Source organism: Ursus maritimus, unplaced genomic scaffold (genome assembly GCF_017311325.1).
Source record: "Ursus maritimus isolate PB19 unplaced genomic scaffold, ASM1731132v1 scaffold_16, whole genome shotgun sequence".
NCBI lineage: Eukaryota > Metazoa > Chordata > Mammalia > Carnivora > Ursidae > Ursus > Ursus maritimus.
Window position 1 is genome coordinate 63,343,893 of NW_024424008.1, and position 7,226 is coordinate 63,351,118.

Here is a 7,226-nt window from a genome sequence, read left to right on the forward strand (position 1 = left end):
GGTGATGCGGCTTGAAGAGCTTCCTCACGGCTCTTCTGACCCTCACGGTGTTCAACCGCGGTTGAATCTTGCGTGATCCTGAGTGTGGGCAGCGGCGCAGGGGAAGTTAGCCTGAAAGGAGCTGGGACCAAGTGCGGCACCAGCTGCGAGGGAGGGAGGAGATGTCTCGTCTGCAGGGACTTCTCGTGCGAGAGCAGCCGCTGCCCTGGATGGACGGGAGGCCTCCCGATTGGCTCGTAGAGCCTAGCAAACCAGGAAGAACATCTTCTATGGAGAGAAGTTCTGCCTCAAACTCATGTTGGCCTCAGTAGTTTATAAACCAAAGTAAGAATCCCTGAGAGGTGGTGGGAGGCAGCCTGTGGACACAGAGATGCATGTTGTCTGAGTCCTGGTTTCCAAATAGCCGAACTGAATATAGCTCAGCCAGCAGCGGATCTGGGCTTTGTGGGGCCTGGTGCTGATACAATTTTAAGGGCTCTGTTGAAAGAAAATACAAAATTCTGAATATGAGCTTACCAGAGTCCCTCCCCATGAGCGGCACTGAGGTTGAGCTTTGAGCTTTGGATAAATGTGCCCGGGGTCCGAGTGTGCAGGGGCTGCAGGACTTGGGCTGTCCGTGCTTTAGCGTCACAAGTGACCCGTCGGATGTTGGTCCGTATCCATGCGACTCTGCCTCTGTCTTGGGATACACGCCACGTCTCTGACTGCAGAGCCCGCTCCTGCCCTCCCGCCCCACTGTGGCTAGAGCAGGCCAAGGGGAGGCAGGGAGGGTGGTCTGCAACAGGGTGGGTGAGAAGCACGTGAGGGGCAGCGAGAACCAGGACAACAAGGAGCCTGATTCCTGACGGGAAGAGCCAAGTGTAACACATGCCATCAACCCCACCCTGGGAGCGGGGCATGGATGTGGAGGAGTCGTTGGTGTGGGCCCGCGTATTTGGATGGGTTGAAAATACAGCAGGCCATAAAATTCTGTTCAACACAAAAAGCCTCAAATTATGTCTACCTCATTATCATATTCATGGGATTCAGGAAGAATAATTGGCAAATAATCTTCCTGTGGTACAACCAAGCAGATGTTCTTGGAGTCAAGACTGTGAATCCAAATATGTCTTAGACCAGATGCCCTGCGTGTTGCCCGGCGGCCCTGTCACAGCCCCTCACATCCCGGAGGAAAGCCGACTGCCTCCCTGGGCTCAAATCCCTGCTCTGCCCTGGAGGAGCTGGGGACCAAGGGCAGGTTCCTGTGCTTGTGTCCTCCGTTTTCCCATCTGTGCCGCGGGCACTCTAGTAGTAAGGACCTCATAGGATTCTTGGAGGATTGAGTCATCATTTGCAGAACTCTGTTGTGCATGGCACAGAGTAAGTGGTACCTAAGAATTTCATAAGTAGGTGTTTTCCGAGATTCCTCCTGGTTCTGAGATTATTGAGTTCCGTAGAGGAGACTATTCTGCCCCGTCTAGAGCATTCTTTTACTTTGCCTTCAGACGAGTCTGCCTTAAAACAAACGGTTTTGAGAACACCGTGAGGGTCAGAGGACCTCCTTAAAGGACAGAGGCCTGCTCTGTGCATGCTGATGCTTTCACCCAGACCACTGAACTGTTCTAACGAAGCAGCAGAGCGCTCAGAGACGGGGCTTTCTCCGCCAACGCTGCTGGTACCGGGTGTAGACCCCATTTCCTCAAGTCACTCCACCCTTGCTGGTTGATACCTGCCTGTGCCTTAGCCGGTCCCCCCTCCCGCTAACTCTTCCTGAGCTTTCTAGGCTGTGCGTGGAGGGTGAGGCTTTTGTCAGTGTTTGATCTGTACACCCCTGTATCACAAAGTGAGTCTTGACCCATGATCTGGTATTTATTTATTTATTTATAAAGATTTTATTTATTTAGAGAGAGAGCGTGCAAGGTGGGGGGAAGGGGCAGAGGGAGAGAGAGAGAATCCCAAGCAGGCTCCAGGCGCAGCACAGAGCCCAGTGTGGGGCTCGATCTCACAACCCTGAGGTCATGACCTGAGCCGAAACCAAGAGTCAGACCCTCCACCGACTGAGCCACCCAGGCGCCCCCACCAGTCTGGTATTTCAAGGACCTGGGAATTCCTTAGAGGATGTGCCTATTATTGCTTGGTTTCCACTGAAATTCAGTTTATCAGTGGTTGAGAGGAGAAAAACCGTGTCCGTCCGTGGTTCAGTCTCCATCTCCAGGATGTGAAGCTGGGGAAGAATCACTACTGTTGTCACTGTTCCAGATACTAAGTGGACTGAGGGGTTATTTTATAAATTATTCCTTCATAGGCACTCTTAAGTCAACTTAGACTTCCCCAAAACACATAAGACCTTTTTTGGTCTGTCAAAATTGTGTTTGGCTGAAATAATTTTTATTGGCATATTTACTTATGACTTCATGCCCCTAAGTGTGTTTATCTTATATATATATATATATTATTCTAAAATGCACAGGCTAGAAAGCACCCCACGCAAAGGCAATGGTCCAGCATCCCCGTAGGCTTCTAGGGTAAGAGAAAACAGACGACATGTGAGAGTTAATACCAACAGCAATAATAAAACAATGATAATAGCTCTTATTGTGTTTAATGGGTGCCAAATGCCACGCTAAGCAGCTTTCTGTAATGTTTTACCCGTGTAATATAGAGGCCAGCAGCACTCGAGGTATTATTTGCATTTTAAAGACAATTTTTAACCAAAGTATTTCATAACATCATATTCATAAATACTGCACCTACTGCCTTATGATCTCCATGGTGTTGGTAGATCGTACGTGGCGGACACCTGTCCATGTCAGTATCTCAGGGTCTAACAGCCGCGCCGATACTCCATTACTCTGACTTACCTTTTCCATCAAGCGTGCCTAAAATCATGAGAATACATACATGTGACATAAATGTAGTCAAATAGATACAAATCTGGCCATAGACATGGGTATACAGTCAGACATTGACAAAAACAGTTTCTACTCCGTTGCATTCCAGAAAGGATTTGGGGCGGCAGTAATTTGAACATAGCACTAAAAACAACTTAAAAGGAGCAACTCTTTAGTCACTTCATTTTAAAACACATCCCTTTGTGAATAATTTCGTGAAGTTGTTTAATTAATCAATTTCAAATTGCGCACCGTTGTTCTCACAAAAGCTGCAAGGTGTCCATGAAGATAATTAGATATCACAAGCACACACATACACACCCCACTTAACGGAGGCACCTCGTCTATTAGGTTAATAGTACTGGGGCTCTGTCCTAAAAATGTGAATTGTGATATTCCTGTTTTCCCTCAGTGTTACATAAGACCACGTGCTTAGTTCAATCATTATGAGTATAAAATGATCAAAAAAGCAAAAGACTGCTTCATAAATCTTTTAAGTGTCTAGAGGCTTCAATTTTAATTGAATGTGGTGATTTCAAGCATTATTTTTCAAATTGGTGAAAACATGTTCAACCAAGATTCAGAGGTGGTGATTCAACAGAGCCTTGCAAAACCCAGAAAACCCCACTGGGCATTTTCAGGGGAAGTGCAGATTTCAGCAGAAAGTAAATATATTGCAGGAAATAAAAAATAAGAAGAAGAAATAGTTTTTATTCCTGACAAATTATAACTAACTGAAATCACCCTTATGTGGCCTTATCCAGGGTTAGTACCGCTTATAAGGGACCCCACAGCCTTGTGCCCATACGATGTCTTGAAATTATAGCCTTTCACATTTCTTCAGTATTTATGTGTACAGTGAATAGTATAACTCATTAGAAACAGGACCTAATCAGTTATACTTTTAAAAAAATGCATTCCCGTGTTTTGGAAGCCAAGCCCATTTAATTAAATCATCTTTTATATTTAGAAAATTCTAGAAGATATTGACATAAAAACAAAGAGGCAATTCAGGAATCAGACACCTAGAAAAGTCCACTCAGTTAAAAATAACTCTAATTATTGATCTTGATTTTACAAAGGAAAAAGGACACTAAACTATACTTTTGACAGTTAAAAAATATATATAGCTTTTATATAAGCTTCTAAGGGCAGAGAATATATGATAGTTAATTTAATGGTCAGTGTTTAATACAGTTTCCCATGGGAATTAGCACTCAAAACTTTTATGAGGATGATGGTGGTCCTCTCTCCTCTGGAGGAAACAGTTACATTAATTAGAGGCATCTGCATCACCCCACGAGTGGTCACTGTTGAAAGGACAGGCACGTAGCCAAAGAGAGACATTCGTGTTCACACTTTTAATAACGCCTATGTTTTGAGTACTGAACGTGCCAGAAATTGTGTGAGGGACTGGACTCGGACATGGTTCTTGTCATCTTGTAGCTTCCATTCCCCTGAATGACTGAAACACACGGTGATGAGCACCGAGCAGAGGAGGCAGCAGGGGCCACGGGCTCTGGATCAACCGCCTGGCCAGGGGCGCAGGGAAGGGTTTCCTGACACCTGCCTCAGTCCCCATTCCTGCTACCCTAATGCAGGCCACCCTTGTCTGGCCCCCAGCTCCTACCTGGTCATTTGCCCCTTCCCTTGCTCCTCTCCTCTCTAGACCTGATGTGGATGCTCTCTGTGTCACTGCATCACCCTCAGGATGAAGTCCAGACACTGTGGTATAACTCAAAGGACCATCTACCCTTCAAGGCCATATTCCTCCTGGCCCAATTTCTGGCTCTCCTGCTGCACTTGACCCTCAAGGCATATTAAACTACCTTGAGTTCCAAGGGTATGTCATGTTTCTGCTCACCTTCTGCCTTTGGGTCATGCAACCCCTCTTTCTAGAACATCCTTTTCCCATTACTGAACCTTTATCCTTACTATAAGTCTCAGTTCAGATCCATGCATCTAAGCCAGAAACCCGAGTGTCATCCTAGTCTCTTCCCACTGCCTCCCTTTTTATTTTTTAAAGATTTTATTACTTACTTACTTACTTACTTAGATAGCATGTGCTATCTAAAGGACAGGGAGAGAGAGAATCCCAAGCCGACTCCCCGCTAAGCCCGGAGCCGGTCGCAAAGCTCGATCCCAGGACACCGAGATCATGAGTGGAGCAAAAACCAAGAGTCGGATGCTCAACTGATCGAGCCACCCAGGCGCCCCTCTCTGCCTCCTCCTTTCCATTCCATCACCAACTTCCAAAAATTCTAGGGCTAATAAGCATCTTGCTGTGGGCCATCTAAAAATTGTTCCTGTTCATTCAAACATACCTACAAGATCAGTGTTCTTATTCCCCATTCTCAGAGAATGAATTCATCTCAGAGATTAAGTTACTCAGGATCGCACACTCAATAAGTCACAAATCTGGAATACACACCAAATTCCATCTGACCCCAGGGCCAGCGTGCTTTACTATGGCAAGGGATGTACACTAACAACCATTGTTTGTTCCAAAAACATCATTACTTTGAGATGTTTAACTTCATTTTGTTTGTTTCTCCCATGGTTATACAAAAATCGGACTCAACATTTTTACATATTTTTATCTTCTTAACAATTCCTTTTAGATTTCTACTCAAAGTAGTTGCCTATTTTAATTGAGGCAATGAGACTAAATAGTTGCATATGTATTTCTAAAGGTTAGAATGTGAGAAATAACTGGAAAGTGAATGAATTAGGTATTTTTTTGTATCAAAGGAAAATAAATTATTTAAAAAGTAGTGTAGGCTGATCTCACTTACATGTGGAAGCTACAAAGTTGAATACACGGAAGCAGAAAGTAGAATGGTGATTACGAGGGACAAGGAGGTGGGGAAGGGGGAGATGTGGGCAGGGTCACAAAACTGAGTTGTGTGGGACAAGTAAGTCTAGACCTCTAATGGAGAGCATAATGATGATAGTTAATAACACTGCATTGATATTCTTGTGAAAGAATTCCTGAGACCTTCTACGGTACAACTTAGTAAGATTATTCAAGGACCAGGGGGAACAGACCTGTGGGCAGAAAGAGCTGCACTTTTGCTGTATGAAGCTGCTGCTTACATGCTGAGTGCTCAAGGGGGAGGGGACGTGCAGAAAGTCTTAAATCATAAATTTCTACTTCAAATTTCTACTTGTAAAACTACTTTTGCAAGAGTTCTCTGGTGCTTATCACTCAGTTTGATATTAACTATCAGTGAGATGTACAGGCGGTCATGATGCAGGAGATGTTGCGGTTCGGAGCCAATGGCCAAGAAAGAATTCTTGAGATGTCTTTGGTGCAAAAAGTGGTTTTATCAAAGCACGGGGACAGGACCTGTGCGCAGAAAGAGCTGCACCAGAACATGAGGAGTGGCCCATTATATACTTTCAAGTTGGGCGGGGGTTAGGGAGACGATAAGTCTCTAAGGAATTTGGAAGCAAGGTTTCCAGGACCTTGAGGGGGTGAGCTATTGTTGGGAGAAAGTCATTTATTACTCTCTAATAAAACCTTGGTCATGAGACACTTCAGATGTATATCAATGGGCCATATGTTTGGGGGATAATTGCCAACATGAATCTTGGGGGGTTTAGAGATAAAGGAGGTTTCCAAAGGAATCTTTATACGCTAAAGTAGACTTTGAGGATCCTGGCGGAGGGGGGGGTGTCAGGCTAGGATTGTCTTTTGCCGTTATTAGTGAAGTGTCAGCATCAAGGCAGCTGAGTCCCTAGAGGAATGTCGTCCTGCCTGATTCAAGGACTTGTCAGTGGGCTGTAAGTAGTAAGGAGATTTGCTTTTTCTTTTGCCTCTGTTTCCTGCATCCGTGGGAACCTTTAAGAATGTAGCAACCACCACTTAGTTGATCCTTACCAAAACTAGGCAGGCTCTAGGTCAGCTTTCTGGGCTACGGGTGAACATTTTTCGGCTTCTATCCCTCATCAATACCAGAAATTTGCTAAGAGAGTAGATTTCATGTACTCTCAACTCAAAGGAAAAAAATGTAACTATGTGAGTAGATGCATAAGTTAATTAACTTGATTGTAGTAATCATTTCACTGTGTATATCAAATCACCATGTCATATACCTTAAACACACTAAATATATACATTATTTATTAAATAATAAAATAAAATAAAATAAAATAAAGAAATTCTTATCAGGATGGGGCACCTGGGTGGCTCAGTCGTTAAGCGTCTGCCTTCGGCTCAGGGCGTGATCCCGGCGTTCTGGGATCGAGCCCCACATCAGGCTCCTTCGCTGGGAGCCTGCTTCTTCCTCTCCCACTCCCCTTGCTTGTGTTCCCTCTCTCACTGGCTGTCTCTATCTCTGTCAAATAAATAAA